Here is a 21,777-nt window from a genome sequence, read left to right as displayed (position 1 = left end):
CAAACTGTCCTTACTGGCACACTGCGGTGTGACCAGCCTGCCGGGGTCTGATGGCCCACTGACCACTGGCACTGTGTTGGAGTTCTGTTTGTACCACCTCACATGTATTTTGCAAGGGGCAATACTAGACTAACCATATGAATTATTTTCTGATAGTAGGTTATCATTCCAAGATGGAGAGTCTGGTACACTCTTATTGTACTCTTTCAAAATACCTCTGTGGGAGTGAGAAAGCAGACTAATAGCACCAATGGGGATTCCTATATGCTTTGCGTTAAATCACAGAACATTTCAGGACTATAACAGTGATCTCTATATTTGATAAACAAGTCTGTGATTAAAGGATTTTATGTGTGAATCTCTAAATTCATAACCGATGCATGGCTTGGTGCTCACAACATGGTTCACAATACTCACCATAACATTAAAATGTTTGGAACCATGAACCATACATGCTCATTTGGACAGCGTTCGTTTTTGGATGCGAGTATTAAATGGCTGCAACATCAGCCACTCAAATGGGGTACAAGGGCTCTTTTGCTTCTTGTTTCTTTAGAATTTTAGATGAGGAAAGGCTGGGTCTCAGTGTGAGCATGCCCAACCCCAATACAGAAACATCTTTAGGGAATTATATGTACAGACAGGACAGGATACCGCAAAAGAGAGACCCAATAAACAATGCACAGAAAGGCTACACAGAAATGATTTTACCTCTTACAAACTTTACATATATCTCTCTTTTACATTCTTTAATAATGTCCCTGACAGCAAAAGATCACAGGTTTTAATCCCACCTCAAAAGTCTCCTATCGTCGCATAGAGACGATAGGAGACTCTTGAGGTGGAATTAAAACCTGTGATCTTTTGCAGTCAAGGATGATATTAAAGAATGAAAAAAGAGAGATATATGTTATGGTTGGCTTTGAAAGATTATATGCCCTGATTTGAAAAAGGCACATGATGTGCCGAAACATGTGTCATCAAAAGGACTCTCCTATGGGAGTTAAGAACTAAGTTTCAAACAATTATATTAAAGCGGGTTTTGATCACACTTGTGGCACATTTTTTGTGTGACAGTTTTTCATGCAGACAACAGAGGTGGGGAATTGGTTCCTCCGACTTCTTTCACACACACACGCAACACTTGATACACCGGAGGGTGAGACTTGGTCGCAGGGCACGAGAAGTTGACATCTTGAAACCCCATGAGACTTTCTCTAACAAACTTTAGCCTGACCAGTAAAAAGAGGATGAAGTGTTTTAAACAAAACTGGCTTCTAATGCATAGTAAAGACTCCACAGTTCCTCAGTCACTACCTCCTCACTATTATGCAGGCCTCAGGGGTCATTTCTGCAAAAAAATGCAGGCCCATGCTTTATCCAGCAGAGCTGGCATTAGCATCTGTTATTAGCGCTGGCCTGCAGCTAGTGAAAATCATGGTGGGGCAGTGCAGAAAGGGCATTTGGCCTAGTGGATGAACAATTTGAGGCAACGTCTTTGATTGCTTTATGTGTTTAAGTGTAGGCACAGTGTAGCATGCGCCTCAGAGCCACATGCATAAAACATTCTAGTGTGCTATTGTATGGACATTGAGCACATCAGTCATAAACAGGCATATGTTCTGTTACATACGGGTGCTACATAGATGCCATTAACCAACACGGTGGTGACTTGGGCAGCACACAAATCATTGCTGCACACATCACTGCATTGATTTACCATGAAGTACTGTCTGCATGGTGACAGACATACAATGAACCCTGCTTTCCTAATCAAGGTGCCAAGTCACATTGAGGTGCCATCTGGTGTGCACTTTAGGCAGTAGTTGGCTTGTTTAGAAAATTAAAAGACCTTTGATGCTAAACTGATGCATTTAGTCCATGTCCCAAAGCAGCCACTAGAATATTTAAGGAATTAAATGACAGTTAACCTTCCCAGGGATGTGCCATGCCTAACTAAAAAGTAATCTTTTAAAAAAAAAAAACATTTTGGTGTGTCAAATAAAGAGACGTGAAAATAAAGAAAATAGTTTAAAACTTTTCTGTGTGGCATGTTAATTCTCTTTGAAGAATGCATAGGTTTAATCAGCTTATACTTGTGCCGGCCTGGTGAATACAAATTACCAATGTTCAGTTCTTAACACTGAAATGTTAAGCACATACTGTGTAAAAACAATGGATTGTTAAATGAGCCATCACTTATAAATTGCCCCACTTGAAAGGCTGTCAACACAAAGAATGAGGGGCAGAGGGTGAGTGACTCAAGAGCATCTTGCATGCTGCGTTTGAAATATGCATTCCTTTGTTTGCATATTCCAAATGCATTGCAGTAGGCAGAGAGCAGCCAGCTGCACATCGCAGAGAACACTCACTGGCACAGCAGACTGCTTAATCTGTTGTCCGGCAAGCTCAGAAGCAGCTTTCTGGGTAGGCCACTGTGGGGTGCATTCAAAGGCCCCAAACAGAAGTCCCTTTCACACGAATAGCAGGCATCTAAACACTTCAACAAAACCGGCCTAGCTTTTGCTTTGGTTTTTCACATGAATGGCAGGCATTTAAACTCTGCAACAAAAACGGCCTGGCTTTTGCTTTTGCTTTTCATGTAAAGCTAAACAGCCATGCAGAAAGGGGCCTACCTGTCATTATCCATGGACAAGCAGCAGTTTAATTTACAAAAGAATGTGGAATCAAAGACTCCTGTGACATGGAAACAGGATTTTTAAACACTGAAAACAAAAACGTAATGCACATGTGTTTGCAAATTAAAATGGCTTTAAAAAGCTACAATGGAAAAAGATATCACTGGTCACAGGAATATGTCAGGAAAGCAGACCAGGATGTGGTTGACCAAAGCAATGTATATCATGGTTCCCCCACAGACCTCCAGTGACAGTTGGAGAGACACTTACTTCAGGAAAAACCTGTTTCTGGCTGAAGGCAAAACTTCACAAAGGAAAACTCTACTTCCAGCTGGATGTTACATCTCCCATGTAATGACCCTGCGATAGAATTTGGTGCTGCTAAAGGCGTCAAAATGCAGTATGCTCCATACCTGCTGACTAGGAAAGCAGGGATTTCAAGAGAAAGCCATCCTTGGCTGGAGCATGACTAAAAGGTGTGAATCCTTGTTGCACCCACTTCAAAGAGCACTGAAGTGGGAGAATGGAAGACCAGGCTCCCGTCCTTCACCTCTCGCGCTTGGCCTAGAGGGTCACGGCCCAGACACCCGCCGCGAGAAGAGTTTGTCCAGTTACCAGACGACCAGGTACCCTGGTACAGGAACATACGGATGTGTCCACCTGCCTGCCCAGCAGCCCGCACTGGCCATGTCGACACCTGCGGCTCGGATCAGCTAGACTAAAAACCACACGTCGTTAGAGATGCCATGACGACCTAGACGACGGGAAGCACATCTGTACAAATATACACACTTAACATTTCCACACCAATCTACACGAAGAACATACTCAGTGCTCTGACGTAGGCGACAGACATACTCACGGATGTACATCTTTATTATTTTTACATAGGCTTTCAGAATGCAGAAACGCAAGATGCATCATGAACTCATCTATAACGCTGCTTGCTCACGCTTCTCTTGAAACCCGTTACCACCATGAGAGGTATAATAGAAACACGATACTGGTCATGGAAATATATGCCACTATAACCTAAAGCACCCATGTCCGAAATGGATCACTATACACCAGGCCCAAGTAGGCCTCAAGCAAGAGTTCCCGTGGACATTAACAAAGCAAAAGTCAGGTTGCTGATCCTGCAGAATGAGCCTGGTGGAGAAATCAGCCAAGGTCGCAATGTTGCAAACCCACATCCAAGAACAAATCATCAAAGGCACGATGTTGCAACCTCGCACTCCGCATACCAACGTTAAAGTCATATCTACAAATTAAACCAGACACATAGTGGAAAAGCAATATTAATTGTGCAGAATTCTGCCTCAAACACGGTCCCGCCCCACGTGACCAAGCCGAACCTGACGAGATGCCAAAACCCAGGAGAGAAAAGGCGTCTGGGTCCCTCACTACGAGACACAGGCCGAGACACGTGAAAGGCTCAATGAACACCTGCTACAGTGGGAGCGGTCAGCCTTCCACCTATGAATAAATCCTCACATTGTCTGCACGTACCCATATTGAAACATTGTTGCAAACACAGGTACACCGAGAGCTGGGAACAACGGTGGTCCCAGGCTGGGGAGCTCACGGATGCACCAATCAGAACATGGGGCTCTTATCTCAGACGTCAGTAACATTAGCCAATCCTCAGGGGTCTTCATGTAACAATTCTTATCTATCTAATTATAGGGACAACCCAGATATACCACCTGACTACACCTTGACCACTAATATCATTCTCTATATGTGTACTATACTAACCCTACCACTCGAGCAACCAATTAAGAGTGGCGATAGGTTTTTTGTTAATTTTCTGAAGTGACGCAAGTAGCGCGTCATAATGCAGTAAAAAGGGCCTGCGAGCCCCACAATTGGGTGTGTCAGGACGAACGCGTACGCTCCTTGACCCATCCCTGCCGTTTGCATAATAAACAGCAGAGTCGCCTTGCTCCTTGTGTGTGTCTCATACTCTATCTCATCTGGGATATACGGGAGGAGTTGGGGCCTCCCTGCCCGGAGGTCTGCGGACGGCCCGGCCGACCCCGGCAGAATTTCCCCCCGACAAGTTGGAGGCACTGCTGAGATCTGTTTAAGATCAACTTTTATTTTTTAGTTTTTCCAGGCACTCCCATTGCGAGGAGGCCCGGCGGCGCGGCCCCCTCTGCCGTTGCCCCCTTCTGAGGACTACAGGACCATCGCGGAGCCGCGAGAAGACCGGACAGCGCAATCCGGATATTGGCCCTCGGGAGCCGGTTGAGAAGTATCCCGCCCGCGGTCGGCGAGTGTCCAGACGTGGTCCAGACGAGGGGAGGTGGCGAGCCGCTTGGAGGGTGCACGCAGTCGAGCGGCCCTGCATCGAGAGAACTTGGTGAGCATGACACGCGCAACAAGCAATGCGAAATTGTGAGGGAGGGGGAGGAAGTAAATAAGGGAGGGGGGAGGTATTGTACAGATGTGCGGTGAAGGTTTAACTGAGCGTTGCTAATGGAATGAATGGTAGTGAAACGAGTGCGAGAACAGTCGGCTAACGTTACGCGAAAGAGGGGGCGGGGCACGAAAACATCACGTGCAGCCGCTCGTAACAGTAAGCTAACGTTACGCGAAAGAGGGGGCGGGGCACGAAAACATCACGTGCAGCCGCTCGTAAGAAACTGATGGCTTAAAGTGCGACTAAGTGTGAGGGTGGGTGTGTGTGGTTTCCTACGACTTGACATTTATTGATCAATGAGTAGATGAGGTTCCCTATTGTTCGAGCAAGAAACTCGATAGGTAGATGACGTTTCCCTGTGGCCGGTAGCTAGCTACATAGTTGCCCAAAACGGAAGATAATTGGCTGGTTAAGCCCTCCTGTTGAGGGGCGTATCACACGCGAGGCGACGCAGCGTGCGCAGTCCGGTTATATTATTGATGAGATTACCTTGTTCCAGGAGAGACAGGAAGACAGCTGTAGGGTTAGCGGGGTAGATTGCAAGTGTATTTTGAACTTAAAGAACATAACAAGAATATACCAGTAGCTCGAAGAAATCGGTGACGTCACCAGTAGGGATTTAATAGGATATCGCGAGCACAAGGAATTTTGGGTTTGAGAATGGTGGGGAAGAGAAGCATGATAAAGGAGCTGATACGGAGATAAACTATAAACCAGTGGATCGAAAGAAGAAGGGGAAAGGGGCGTGGCTGCGCACGGAGAACGCCGGCCACGGCGAGTGTAAAAGGGGGAGGAGAACGGAGAAACAGGACGACTGTATAAGATCGTCGTAAGGGGTACGCAGCCGCAGGGGGCTGCGTGCGCTTCGGCCGCAGGGGGCTGTAGGGGAAGGAATATAATATAACATCATATTTATTATTATTGCATAATTTGTCAAAGGATTGTCGTAAGTCCCCACACTTGCGGGGCGAGGTAAGCAATACAAGGTTGTACATTATAAACTGCTAGTAAGGGGAAGGGTAAAAAGGGGAGTGCAACTATGTCATACGGGAGAGGGTCGGGAGGGTGGGGGAACACCCTCACTACCCCACTACAGCACATATGCACCACATTGCCACCACACAGGGAGAAGTTAATTAAGTACAGCATAGAGTGGACCCAGGGGACAGACAACAAAATGTTAACACCATGGCCGCCTAATGGTAGTTTCGATCCATATGCCCAACATTCACTACTGAACCATCTGCACAATACATACAAGGGGAAGAAGTTGGCAAACCATGTGGAGGTGTTTAACTTATGGAGGATGTTCCAGGGGTCTCGACCAGGACCAAATGGAATGTTCACTATGGGGGAAACACCGGAAGAAAAGGAGATTAAGAAAGAAGGAACGGGTGGGGAAAAGGAGTGCGAAAGTACAAAGAATACGGGGAACGAAAGACAGGGAGGAGAAAAGGTTGATAAATCAGACGACATAAAAAAGGAACTGAGCAATGAGATACCCATAACACCGGGAGTGAAAACAGAGGGAGGAGGGTTGTACCCTTTAAGAGAATTAGGAGAAATAGAAGGACAGTTAAGGGCGGCTGAAGGATACTCAAACCCGGCATACAGCCCTCCACCATATGTGGCTCATGGGAAGATACCAATGGGGGAAGGGAGGATTAGAGAAGAGCAGACTGTAGAGATAGGAAACGATGAGTGGGTAGCTGCACAGATATTGTTGAAATTACGAGGCTCACTAACTGGAGAAGAAAGGGAGGCGGTAAAGAGAACAAACGAGGATAGTGCCAGAGAGAGTGAAATGAGGGGAGAGGAGCTACTACGGCAGAAGGAAGAGATTTTGGAGGAAAGATTAGCAAAACTAAGGGATGAGCAGAATGAACTGATCAAACAACTTGAGAGGGAGGAAAGAGAGAGAGTGAGGAAAAGGAAAGAAGGTAAGGACGAATTGGAAAAATTAAGGGAACGAAGTGAGGAGCAAAAGAGAGAAGCTGAAAGGGTAAAAGCAGCAGCAGATAGGGTATCAAGAGTAGTACTGAGAGAGAAGAAGAAGGAAGAAGAAGAAAAGGAAAAGGAAATGGAATTATGGAGGAGGAGGATAATATCGGAGACAGCTAAGAAATATGAAGAGGGGAAGGTAATAGAGAGTATAGTAGAAAGAGAAAGGGTGAAATGGGAAAGGAAGAGAGAGGATGAAAGGATATTGGAACAGATGAGCAACGAAGTAATGGAGGAACTGAAAAGGAAAAGGGAGGAAAATAGTAGGGAAATGGAGGAGAGAAGTGAAGAAGGAAGAGAAGGAAGGGGTAGGGAGAGTGAAAGATGGGGAGATGTATATAAAAGTAGGGAGGTAGCAACGACATCAGCACTAGGGGGGACAGTTGTTAACAACGAAAGGGGAGAAAGAGACCTAATAGATTTGAAAACGGTAACAATAAAAGGAAAAAAGGCAGAGTGGGGGGTGCCATTTATGAATGATTTTTGCAGTGAGGAGGAAGGAGGAGTGGAGAAGGATGGAAGAAAGAGTGAAAGGGAAAGCTTAGATAAACTGTACCTCACTAGAACAAACATAGATTCGCCCTGGATAAGTAGAAGATGGGAGGAGCTGGAGAGAAGTAAGGAGGAAGTGAAAAGAATAGGGGAAACACAAACCAATGAAACCACGCCACCCACATCCCCATCACGCCGCCCTCCCACGTCACTACCTACATGTTCAACCACCGCACGCTCTCTGCAAAGAATAAAGCTTGCACCCTTCATGAACGAACTTACACCCTATGCATGTCGGCTTAGGGACCTCCCTAGTCGCAGGCAAGACAGACAAATAAACATACCCATATTGAACACAGGAAATGATGAAAGAAGGGGGAAGGAAGAAGAGGGAGGTAGGGGCAGAGGTAGTAAGGAAGAATTTGAAGTAGTAAAAGAAATGGGGGAAGAGGAGGGGTGTGAAGACTCAATATCATGGAGCGTAAAGGGTGACACAAGACAGAATTTAATGCCACTGCTGGAGAGAGGAGGGGTTAGACCACAGTATGTACCTTGGAAACATACGGATAAGGAAAATATAAAATGTAGGCTCCCATCACTAAGTGGAGGTGCGGGTAAGTGGATATATGAAATGGAAAAACACACCGCAGGACAGAAACTGGCAGTAGGAGATGTGAAGGGCCTGTTAATATCAATATTAGGGGATAGAGCGGATGACATTTGGAAAAGAGCGGGATTCCATGGGGTAACAATAACAAACACATCGCATGATGGGGCACCATTTGCAAACTGCAGACATGCGCTATGGCAGGCACTGAGAGTGCAGTACCCAGACACATCAGACATAGGAGCCATTACTTCCCGTAAGATGGGTGAAAATGAGGATCCTGTTGATTATATCCAGGATATTCAAGAGAAGTGGCGCATGGAAACTAGAGAACAATGGGACAAAACACCAGCCATATTTTATCATATACTAGTACAAGGGCTCCCAGAAGGAGTTCAGAAACAACTAAAGAAAGTAGTGGGAATGGAAGCAAAACCATGGCCAGAAATACAACTGACTATAGTACATCACTGCAGGACATGGCAAGGAAAAATGAAACAAAAGGAGGAGGACAGGAAAACAGAAGAGGCCAAATTAGTACAGAAAAAACTTACTAAATATACAATGGAAGGGGCACTAATAACTACGCCCACACCAATGGCCCAAAGCCCAACGCAAGTAGTGGCTGCACAAGATCCAGCTCAAATAACGCCTCCACAAGGTGTAATACAGCAAGTGCCGCCTCTGCAATTACACGCACCAAACATGGGAGGAGGGTACCCAATGCAAGGAACTGGGTATTATAGTTATAACAGAGGGAGAGGAGGGTTTATGAGGGGGAGAGGATATGGATATAATACCCAGCAACAGGCTGGGGGACTTAGAAATTACTACCCCCCAGGGCAACCCGTATACCAGGACAACACAGGGAGCTTCCCATGGCAAAACAGGGAACCACCCGTGTGTTGGAGCTGCGGACTATTAGGACACATGTCACGTACATGTAGGGTCAGGCCAGGAACACCAGCATGGAATGAACAAGCACAACCTAGGACATCACAAGAACAGCAGGGCATACAACAACAGCAGATGTCACAACAAGGGAGTGACCAACAACAACAAACACGACAGCCACAAACCTATTCACTGCCACAACAACAAGTGGCGTTAATACAACCACCACCCCAAACTGAACGAACACAATTGGGTGGGGTGACGGTGTTGGGACACAACCCTTACACAGGGAATGGCCAATCATTGTACCCCCAATAGGCCAGCCCACAGACGGCCTTGGTGTGTCCCATCCTGTCAGTAACACCTAATAGTGCGGAGGAACCACGCATAGAGGTAACGATAGGTGACAAAAAATTATCATTTCTTGTTGACACCGGGGCAACTCGGTCTTGCATAAGGGAAGGTAAATTTAAGATGTCAGGCGAAGCCATGAACACCCAAGGATTTTCTGGGGCTAAAGGGTTGGTTCCATTTACTGATAACATTCCCTTATCTATTGGAGATTATGATCTGTCAGTTCCACTTTTGTATTATAGTGCCTCACCAGTAAATATACTGGGGAGGGACATAATGAACAGGTTGAACATGACGATCTCCTTTACAGAGGATGGCATAATTTGCTCTACTCCAGGGATTAACATGCTCGCAGCACGACAGATTTTGCAAGCATACTGTGGACAGACAGCGATTAGGGCGGAGCCAGTAGATGGCGAAATATTCCAATATGGCACAGACATGGCATTTGCATGGATGCCAGGGATAGAAGGGAAAATATGGAGGAGACCAGCAGCCTATCTATTCCGACCAGAAACACCAGGTAATGAACTAGAAGGGAAGGTGTTTGTAGTGGACATTGAGAGCATTATTGCAACAGCTGATTATGTTGCTGTGCACGCCCAAGATAAAGAAGGGAGAGCATGGAGGGCGGTGATAGCACTAGCAGAAGGATGTAGGCTGACCCAGGTGTCAGATGAAGAGCTGATCTCAGAAGAAAAGGAAGAAAATGAAATGGTGTTCATGATGAGTGTAGAAATATGGCTAAGAGTGGCTCACAAACAAGTAGCACAGAAAATTGCAATGGCACTTGAGGCACCCGCAGGCACCCCAGTCCCATTTTTTAAGGAGGATATGTCAAAGGTGCCCAAATCATTATGGACTAGTAGCCCTTATGACGTGGGATGCATAAAAAGCATAGGGGGTGTAAGGATAAAATTGAAAAAAGGTGCCATACTGCCAAGAGTGAAACAGTACCCATTGTCAAAAGAGGCAGATGAGGGCATATATGAAACCATAACGGCCCTTATAAACAATGGCATATTGGTCCCCTCAGAATCACCATGTAACACAGCTGTGTACCCGGTGCGCAAAGCTAAAGGGGGGTCTTGGCGCTTCATACAGGACCTCAGACCCTTGAACAACATAGTAGAAGCAGAGTATCCAGTAACAGCAAACCCGGCCACAATATTGTGTGGCATCCCAGCAGAAGCATCACGATTTACAGTGATTGACCTTAAAAATGCTTTTTTCTCAATACCATTACACCCAGACTCACAAGATTTGACAAGCTTCACTTACCGAAATACAAAGTGGAAACATACCAGATTACCACAGGGGTATTGTGAATCACCCTCAATTTTCAATAGAGTAATACAGATGGATTTGGGTAACGTTGAGGTGGAAAGCACAGTGTTACAGTATGTGGATGACATAATAATTTGCAGTACAAACGAAAGCAAATGTAGAGAGGACTCCCTAAAAATGTTGACAATATTGGCTGAAAAGGGGTACAAGGTAGACATGGAAAAGATACAATACTGTCAGGAACAGGTACTTTACATTGGCCAACTGATATCCCAACATGGAAGAAGGATTGCACCACAAAGAGCACAGGCCATCTCAAGCACTCCCGTGCCACAGACTGTGAGAGAACTGCAGCAATTTCTGGGGCTGTGCAACTACTGTAGAGCATGGGTATTTGATTATAGCTCATACATAGGACCCCTGCTTGAGGGTTTGAAGGAAGCAAATAAAGGGGAGAAAAAGTTGGGATGGACTATGGAAATGAGGGAGGCATTTGACGAATTAAAAGACGCGATATCAACTGCTCCAGTACTGGCATCCCCAGACTATGAGCGGCGCTTCTTTATATTTTCACATTGCGACTCAGCAGTGATGAAAGCAGTGTTGGCCCAAAAAACTAGCATGGGCTATAAACCAGTAGCATTTTACAGCGGTCACTTAGACCCTATAATGTTAGGCCACTTCTCTTGTGAACAAGGTCTTGCTGCAGCTGCTTTTGCAGTAGAAAAAGCATCAGCAATAACTATGGGGTGTCCAAATACACTATTTGTGGAACATGCATTATTTGCGATATTGAATAAACCTAAGTCCACACTAACGACACAGAGGGCATCAGGTTATGAGATTATTTTGTCTAAAGCTGAACTAGCAATTGTTAGATGTAGCACGGTTAACCCTGCAAGGTTCCTAGCAGAAGTAATTGAAGAGGGAGATTACGCCCACGACTGCACCCAAGTAACTGAAATGTACTCATGTGCTAGGAAAGTTGAAGAAAACGCACTAGAGGGAGGTGAGCTTTTGTTTATTGATGGGTCATCAACTATTGATCAAAGAGATGGGATACGAAGGACTGGGGCAGCAGTAGTAAAAATGATGGAGGCGCCGGTGTGTGTGGCTATGAAGTGTGTACAATTACCACAGCATTACTCTGCTCAAGCCGCGGAACTCGTTGCACTAATATTGGCATTAAAGGAAAGTTTTAATAAAAGAGTAACTATATATTCTGACAGTGCATATGTTACATCCACTGTCCACTCAGGGCTATCAAAATAGAGAAGAAGAGGGTTTAGGAGAGCTGATGGCACTCCAGTACAACATGCCCTCTTGTTGGCTGAACTAATTGAAGTAATAAACGACCCCCAAGAATTAGCCCTAGTAAAATGCACCGCACACACCAATGGAGAAGACTACGTCTCAAAAGGAAATGCAGCAGCAGACGCACATGCGAAATATGCTGCATATTTTGGTGAGATATGGAACCCCACAGACTCACAGAGAGGGAGAGGGAGGGGAATAGCTAGGGAGATGTTAATAAGAGAAGGGTACACCCATCTCCCAGCCACACAGATTATGGAACTACAAGCGGCTGCACCAATGGCCGAAAAAGAAGTATGGGTGAAAAGAGGATGCACAATGTCACCAACCGACGCACTATGGCGCCAGGGTGGCACTGGGAAAGTTGTAATACCGTTGACACTGTTAAATACCGCCTTGAGCCAAATACACCACCCTGCCCATACAGGCAAGGAAATAATTGCAGCACGAATTCGAGAAGATTGGTTTTGTCCCGAGTTAACCTCCCATGTGTCAAATTTTATCAGCAATTGCCTAACATGTCAACAGTTTACGGCCGGTCATACTCTAAAAGTGATAAGAGGTACCATACCCCGGCCAGAAGGACCTTTTCGGCACCTTCACATTGACTATGTTGATATGATCAACATCTGTCAAGGCAATAGGTATATGATTGTAGTAGTATGCCCATTTTCTAGATGGATTGAAGCAGGGCCCTGTTCACACCCTGATGCGTTTAGAGCAGCCAAATTCATAGTAAGGGAGGTCTTCCCCAGATGGGGAGTGTGCGAGGTGCTAAGATCAGACAATGGCCCCCATTTCGCAAACAAAATGTTCCAGCATATCACATCCCTGCTGAACATTAAACACAAATTTGCATGTGCATACCACCCACAGGCTAATGGTGTATGTGAACGCCTGAATGGCTTATTGAAGGAGGCAATTGCTAAAATACAACAAACAACAAAGAAAAGTTGGTTGTATTGCCTTCCGTTAGCATTATTTGAGCTTAGAAACAGGCCAGGGTCCGACCACCACCTCACCCCTCACGAAGTGGTAACTGGACGTCAAATGCGCCTTCCCCTAACACCAACATCAAGGGCATTCACCGACCACGAAAGTTCAGCGAATGTGTTAGGTGATGAAATGTATCAATATGTGTCTTCTTTGATTACTAGTGTCGTGTTTGTGTCTCAACAGCTCGAGCGCACACGGGGCGGGTCTACCAGCAATCAAGAAAAAGACGAAAGTACGGAATTGGGAAAGGAGAACTCGTGCAAACTTGCCAAAGGTGACCACGTACTACTTCGCAATTTCAATAGAAAGTGGAACCAGAAGAGGTTCACTGGCCCCCATCTGGTAGAGGACGTATCAACAAGAGCAGTAAAACTAAAGGATAAGCGTGCCTGGAACCACCTACATGACGTAAAGATTTACAAACTGCAGACCCGCCCCAGCGCCAACGACAGGTCCATTGAAAGAACAGCAACAACATCCCCGACAGCGGAAGAAAGTTCCACCACAGACAACGACCCAATTGTTCCCTCGGAGACAATAACTGACGAAGAAGGGGGTGATCCCCATACTGCCCACCCCATGATCACTCGCTCAAAGAGTAAAAATACTTCCGCCATTTGAGCACAAACCCCCCCCCATTGACTGCTAAGTACAGTTGTAACTAAAACTGAAAGACATGCTTGCACTAATACACATGTAAACACGTGAATGTTCTCTTTTTTCTCTCGCACATACAGGAACTGCGTAATATTGTATTGTTAAGAAAAGCTAATTAACAAATTCAGTGTGCAGGTGTAGATGGTGCTGCCAGACGATAACTACCCAGAGGAATTGTCACACCAATTTGTATACGAAATAAAGAGGCCAACATACTTAAAAAGGAGAAGGGTACGTGTCTACTACACAGCCTTCCTCCTGGCCATAGAATATCACATGCCCCACCTCCGCCCATACTTGCCGGTCTTAAGAGACCCATCACTTAGAGTAGTGTGGGAGCAGCTCTTCGCCTGGGCACTGAATGACTACTTGATAGGGAGAGCTTAAAACTAACATTTAATAACGAGCACTTTTGAGAATTTTTAGGCGGGCAACTGTAACGTCGCAAGAATAAGCTGCCAGGACCGCAGCAAGGTAAGAGCAAAATGCCGGTGAAATTAGCATATGTAATAAAAATAATAGGGATTTTTATGATCACCGGGTTCTTGGCTGCCTCTGTCTGGCAGTACAGCTATGCTATCGATTTTATTGCTGCACCCAAACTTAATATACCCCCGTCCTCTGCTGCAACAGGTGTTACGTCAGGTGGTAATAGTAACATTGCACCCAAGCAAAATAGAGTTAAACGCAGCACATACTCAGACAATAAAGGTATTGATAATTATGTACAAGATTCAGCACACGTCACAAACAACATATGGTACCAGCACATGACCCGCATTGGTAAGCAGACAACTGAGGATAGCTGTTACGTTTGCTCATTAATACCATACACCATGAGCGCTTCACGAACATTTGTTGCCACAGAAATAGATGAAAAAACAGCACAGTGCATAATATATCTGGCCCTGTTCCAAACGAAAGGAAGGTTTCAAGGAACAGTAGTGCACATGACATGGAAGACACGAGACTCATCCCCATATGAAAACAACTTCCTCAAGACCTATCTGAGTTATCACAAGACCAGTTTACATGCTGAAGCATTCAGGTACATAACAAGTGGCCCTGCAAAAGGAGAAACAAAGAAGGTAACACTGCAGTATCTACCATGTGATTGGTACGCCACTGAAGTTCCGGGTAAACAAGGATGCTGGGAAAGGCCGCTACTGACGATAACAGGAAAGGTGTACCTGGGCAACAACTGGGAGATAGGAGTGATTGGCAGCAACATGGTAACAAAAGAAACTATCTCAACTATCGAGACACACAATCATCGATGTTGGACGACGTGGATCAAATATGTACCAATGCTCACGTGGGTAGAAGAAGATGAAGACCCGATAACTATACTACCATTGACTGCGCCCAAAGTATGCTACCAGCATAAAGGAGAGGTGGACGTAGGATATAACACCAATTGTGCAAGCCTGATGGAGTTACCTGAGGGGGGAGCGGGAACAGCAGTAATAATGGACCATTATTGGGCCTGTGGAGAAAAGGCATATCATACACTGCCTCCCCTGTGGAATGGTGTGTGCACAATGGTACACGTCAACGTACCATCACTAGTGGTACCTAAGAAGCATGTCGATGTGGCGAAATTTCCTAAAATGGATGAAGGAGATAAGAGAAGAAAGAGATCTGCACCACTTCAGAAGGAGCAAGGAAACAGGACCAACAGCAATGATACTGTCCTAAATAGGAGAAAAAGACAAGGAGAGCCATTGACAGGAAATTACCTGTGGGGAAGGTCGGAAACGGAACTAACATCAATACCGCCAGAACACAGACTATTCAGCAGAGCAGCAATGTTCTTCTCCTCAATAATACATCCGGGACTGCAGGCATACGCAAACGCAAAATGGCTCCAAATAACCAGGTGGGAACTAATGATGACCATCAATTCAACAGTAAATGGGTTCAACGCAATTAAAGAGGAGCTGCGAGCTGTCAGGATGGTAGCACTCCAGAACAGATATGTATTGGACCTTCTCACAGCAATGGAAGGAGGAGTTTGTGCAAAGATAGGACAATCTTGCTGCACGTTCATACCTGCCAACGATGCTGACAATGGTACACTGACAGAAGCAGTTTCACAACTGGCCCAGATGCACTCCAAAATGATGGACGAAAGTAACGGTGTAAACAAGGATAAGAGCTGGTTTTCACTATTATGGTCATGGATGCCATCTTGGCTGTCAGATGGACTGAAAATAATAGTGGGATGTGCTATTTTGGCTGGAGCTGCCCTGATCATAATTAGATTTTGGAAGGCCCGGAAGGCACGCACGACTGACGAGTTGCTGGAAATGGTGGGAATGCACCCCTTAATGCCAGCAGATGACGGCCAGCATACAGGTGTGATAATACAAGAAAGGGAGAAGTTGCGCACCCAAATCATCACCAATCATCTAGACCCACCATCAGTGAAGATCGAGAATCCAAGGAACCCCAGGAGCTACATAGGAAGATGGGTATACTGTACTCCTGGAGGAACATGTGAATACATGTATTGGTCATTTGAAGATCATGTGAACCATTATGGACATCTCGGAGGGATAACTAAGATATGGAGAGTAAGAGGAGATAACGAGAAGGATATGTTTGTGGTCGACAAGTCGACCAGAGGGGGGACTGAAGTGGGAGAATGGAAGACCAGGCTCCCGTCCTTCACCTCTCGCGCTTGGCCTAGAGGGTCACGGCCCAGACACCCGCCGCGAGAAGAGTTTGTCCAGTTACCAGACGACCAGGTACCCTGGTACAGGAACATACGGATGTGTCCACCTGCCTGCCCAGCAGCCCGCACTGGCCATGCCGACACCTGCGGCTCGGATCAGCTAGACTAAAAACCACACGTCGTTAGAGATGCCATGACGACCTAGACGACGGGAAGCACATCTGTACAAATATACACACTTAACATTTCCACACCAATCTACACGAAGAACATACTCAGTGCTCTGACGTAGGCGACAGACATACTCACGGATGTACATCTTTATTATTTTTACATAGGCTTTCAGAATGCAGAAACGCAAGATGCATCATGAACTCATCTATAACGCCGCTTGCTCACGCTTCTCTTGAAACCCGTTACCACCATGAGAGGTATAATAGAAACACGATACTGGTCATGGAAATATATGCCACTATAACCTAAAGCACCCATGTCCGAAATGGATCACTATACACCAGGCCCAAGTAGGCCTCAAGCAAGAGTTCCCGTGGACATTAACAAAGCAAAAGTCAGGTTGCTGATCCTGCAGAATGAGCCTGGTGGAGAAATCAGCCAAGGTCGCAATGTTGCAAACCCACATCCAAGAACAAATCATCAAAGGCACGATGTTGCAACCTCGCACTCCGCATACCAACGTTAAAGTCATATCTACAAATTAAACCAGACACATAGTGGAAAAGCAATATTAATTGTGCAGAATTCTGCCTCAAACACGGTCCCGCCCCACGTGACCAAGCCGAACCTGACGAGATGCCAAAACCCAGGAGAGAAAAGGCGTCTGGGTCCCTCACTACGAGACACAGGCCGAGACACGTGAAAGGCTCAATGAACACCTGCTACAGTGGGAGCGGTCAGCCTTCCACCTATGAATAAATCCTCACATTGTCTGCACGTACCCATATTGAAACATTGTTGCAAACACAGGTACACCGAGAGCTGGGAACAACGGTGGTCCCAGGCTGGGGAGCTCACGGATGCACCAATCAGAACATGGGGCTCTTATCTCAGACGTCAGTAACATTAGCCAATCCTCAGGGGTCTTCATGTAACAATTCTTATGTATCTAATTATAGGGACAACCCAGATATACCACCTGACTACACCTTGACCACTAATATCATTCTCTATATGTGTACTATACTAACCCTACCACTTGAGCAACCAATTAAGAGTGGCGATAGGTTTTTTGTTAATTTTCTGAAGTGACGCAAGTAGCGCGTCATAATGCAGTAAAAAGGGCCTGCGAGCCCCACAATTGGGTGTGTCAGGACGAACGTGTACGCTCCTTGACCCATCCCAGCCGTTTGCATAATAAACAGCAGAGTCGCCTTGCTCCTTGTGTGTGTCTCATACTCTATCTCATCTGGGATATACGGGAGGAGTTGGGGCCTCCCTGCCCGGAGGTCTGCGGACGGCCCGGCCGACCCCGGCAGAATTTCCCCCCGACAGCACACACTAATTTCAAAGAGACTCATAAAAATCTCTGGTCACAGGCTGGCCCAGGGGGACAGATGGCTGTTAGAGATGATGCAGCCATCCCATTTGCTGAACAGGAACACTAACAATTAATTTAAAAGACTATGGGTCTCATTACGAGTCCGGCGGTAACCGTGCTGGAAATTCCGCCAGGTTACCGCCAGACTCGTATTACCATTCCGCCTCCGTGAGTGCCGGAATCACCGGGGCATTACAACCCCTGTGACCAAATAATTCCGGAGGCGGAATTCTGTTAATGTCATGATCTCTGCTTCCAAAAGGTCAGGGTTTTCCCAACTCCCTTGGAAGCAGATCCATAACCCAGGTTCCGAGTGCCAACCAGTCCCAATTGGGACCTTTTGGACCCAGTCCTGGTGCCAGTGGCACCAGGCTCATAAATATGCCCAGTCCCAGCGCTGGAAGCGCCGGGCTCATAATGCTTGGGTGGACTTACCTGCAGCAGACCATGCTGCTTACTTGCCTGCCAGTTGAGCCTCTGATCCCCTTCTGTTTGGAACTACTTTTCCTGTTGGGTGGGGCTGGAGCCACTCCCTAGATTCAGAACACTGGAACTCTTCTGGAAAGCAGGAACTCTTTTCGTACCTAGGCGTGGCTGTGGAAGGAGACACCGAAGCACTACAGGAGGCTATTTAAACCACACCCGGTGGATGAATCTTGCTTTGCGTTATTCTGCAACCTCTGCAGCAGAACGCTCATCGTGTCTTCTGCATCCGGTCCTGGGCCTAAGGAAAAAGGCTTACCATCCTGAATCCAGTCTTCAGCAACACCTATAAAGACAAGAAAGAACAGGTTAGCATTCCGGCATCTGAAAGGCAAAGGCTTACCATCCTGAATCCAGTCTTCAGCAACACCTATAAAGACAAGAAAGAACAGGTTAGCATTCCGGCATCTGAAAGGCAAAGGCTTACCTACTCTTCGTGCGCTCCGGAGGTCTTCACACTGCATTCCGGCATCTGAAAGACAAAAGCTTACCAACTCTTTGCACGCTCCGGAGGCCTTCGGCGCTGCATCCCGCATCTGAAAGACAAAACAAGGTGCGTTTAAAGACATTGGGGAACTTTAATACTCACGTGCCATTACTCCTTTCCACATCTAATCCAGTGGGTATTCCGGCACCCTGCAGCCACTCCGAACTCGTACCTGCAAAATAAAAAGACAGTTAGAGCGCATTGTGAAGCAGGCAACAAGCGCTTACTTACGTGCTTCCAGGCGCTTCTATTCATCACACGGGCTCCATCTTCAACTCACTTCAGCCCGTCATCCGCCATCGCCGGAACCCTGCAAAACAAGAGACATCATTACTAAAGACTTTAAAGACATTTGAATGACTCGAAACTTACCGTTCGTGCAGTAAACGACAGACAGCAGTCCTCTGAAGTCAAGAGGCCTGCGCTACCTATCCAGTGAAGAAACTGGTTACAGCACCCTGCCCCGAGGCAGATGGAGAGCTCGGCATTCACTTACCTAAGACATCTTACTCTACACGTCAGGCATACAGTGCACAGAGGTCCAGCCCAAGAGCCAACCGGGTGCTACACATCACCTTTGGAGATACGGTAGTCGCCCAGTCAAGACCGGCGCCTCTGCGAGAATCAGGTGAGCGTTACAGAACGCAAAGCCCACCGCAAAACTCTCGCCCAGGCGCTATGGAAACCTCGGATACTGACCCCCTAGCCCGGTTACTTGGGGAGCTAAGGGCAGAAGTGCATGCAGCTCGTCAGGAAACGAATGCTCTAAGAAGGGAACTAATTATTTCCAAGGAGAGAACAGACAATCTTGCTAGACAAGTGCTACAGTCACAAGCCGGACAGACCCCGTTACCCGCATCAGGGGCAGATCTTCCTTCAACATCCTCTATGAATCCAGTGCAGATCAACCTACCTGGGAATGTACCTCTGGCTCCGCCCGAACGATTTTCTGGTGACCCAAAGAGGTTTGCAGTATTTATCAATCAGTGCCGGTTGCACTTCTTATGCCGGCCAGCAGCCTTTCCAACTGATCAAGCAAAAGTAGCTTTTGTACTTTCGTACCTTAGTGGCAATGCGGCAGACTGGTCGATCCCTCTAGTTAATCAAGATGATCCGGTTCTCCATGATTTTCAAGCCTTTCAGCTTAGTATGGAAAAACTGTTCGCAAGACATTCACAGGGGCAGGCCTTGGACAATGAGCTTCTTTCGTTGCGACAGGGTAATCAAGACCTTTTGGCTTATATTGCATCTTTCAATAGACTAATAGTGGAAACTCAATGGCCTGAGGACAAAAGGATTACGCTGTTTTATAGAGGTCTACGTGGAGAGCTCAAAGATGTTTTAGCCCAAGTAGTGAATCCCCCACAAGACTGTTTGGATTATATAGACTTGGTCGTTCAAATAGATCACAGGCTGCAGAACAGGAAGGCCGATTGTTCCAAGTTTGATGCTCGAGTATTTTCCAAACCGCCAACTCCTTCCAAAGGAGTAGACTCCGGGAAACCCATGCAAATAGGGGGTCTGAAAGGTCCTCTAACACAAAGGGAGCGGGAAAGGAGGAAACAGTTGCAATTATGCCTATATTGCGGAAACTCAGGGCACTTTCTTCGAGACTGTCCGGTGAAACCTGCCAAGAAGGCAGTAGGAGCTGCAGTTACCAAAGTTACAAACTCTGAGCAGGGAAACGACCTCGCCCGACAAGAATAGAGGTCCTCTTGCCGAGCGTGAAAACCAGTTCCGTGACCTCGCATTTCGTGATACCTATGGTCCTCATTAGCCCTGATAACCCGGATCGATTACATGCAATTGAAGCTTACGTCGACAGCGGTGCCATCGGCAATTATGTGGATCATGAAATGGTTTTGAGGATGAATCTAACTCTTTGTCCCAAGGCTGTAAAGGACGTCATTACTACGGTGGATGGTACGGAGATAGCCTCCGGGCCAGTAACGCATACCACTCAAGAGGTGACGCTAGTAAGTCAAGATGGACAACATGAGAAGATCGTGTTCGATGTGATCAAGGCCCCTCAGTTTCAGATTATTCTAGGAATACCTTGGTTAGAGAAACACAATCCTCTGATCGATTGGCGAGCAAGAACGGTCCAGTTTCCAGAATGTGTCTCTACTTGTCACCCTTCACCTGGTGTTGCACTGGCCGCAATTTCTTCAGAGACTCCCCAGTTACCTCCCGAATACCTAGAATACCAAGATGTTTTCCGAAAGGATCAGGCTAACTCTCTACCTCCTCATAGGTCTTATGACTGCCAGATAGACCTGATACCTGGATCTACTCCTCCTTGTAGTAGAATGTATGCCCTCACCGAGCCTGAGAACCTTCACCTTCGACAATACCTGGATCAATACCTGGCAAATGGGTTTATTCGTCCTTCCAAGTCCCCTGCTTCTTCAGCTTTGTTCTTCGTTCCAAAAAAGGAAGGAGACCTTAGAACTTGTATCGATTATCGCTCCCTGAACCAGATCACTGTTAAGAATAGATATCCGTTACCTTTGATCCCTGAACTCCTGGACCAAGTCAGAAAAGCATGCATATATACAAAGCTGGATCTTAGAGGAGCTTACCACTTGGTACGAGTAAAAGAGGGCGATGAATGGAAGACGGCCTTCCGCACCAAGTATGGGCTATTTGAATATCAGGTCATGCCCTTCGGACTTTGCAATGCCCCGGCCGCCTTTCAATATTTTATGAACGATGTCCTCAGAGAGCTCATAGATGTATGTGTTGTTGTTTACATTGACGACATCCTCGTTTATTCTTCATCGGAATCTGAACATCGGAAACACGTGAAAATGGTCCTTAAAAGATTGCGTCAACACAAACTTTTCGCTAAGTTGGAAAAATGTGTTTTCAACGTGACTGAAGTTGAATTCTTGGGATTCATATTATCA

At 46.3% G+C, this 21,777-nt stretch overlaps 1 protein-coding gene across 1 annotated transcript in view; it reads right to left on the bottom strand.

Moving 5' to 3' along the window:
* STPG4 (sperm-tail PG-rich repeat containing 4) overlaps positions 1-21,777 on the bottom strand; it is a 384,338-nt gene that overhangs the window by 325,075 nt on the left and 37,486 nt on the right. The gene's annotated exons all lie outside the window — the stretch shown is intronic.

This window comes from Ambystoma mexicanum, chromosome 4q (assembly GCF_040938575.1).
Source record: "Ambystoma mexicanum isolate Mex_15411 chromosome 4q, UKY_AmexF1_1, whole genome shotgun sequence".
NCBI lineage: Eukaryota > Metazoa > Chordata > Amphibia > Caudata > Ambystomatidae > Ambystoma > Ambystoma mexicanum.
This window is presented reverse-complemented; position numbering and strand designations above follow the sequence as displayed.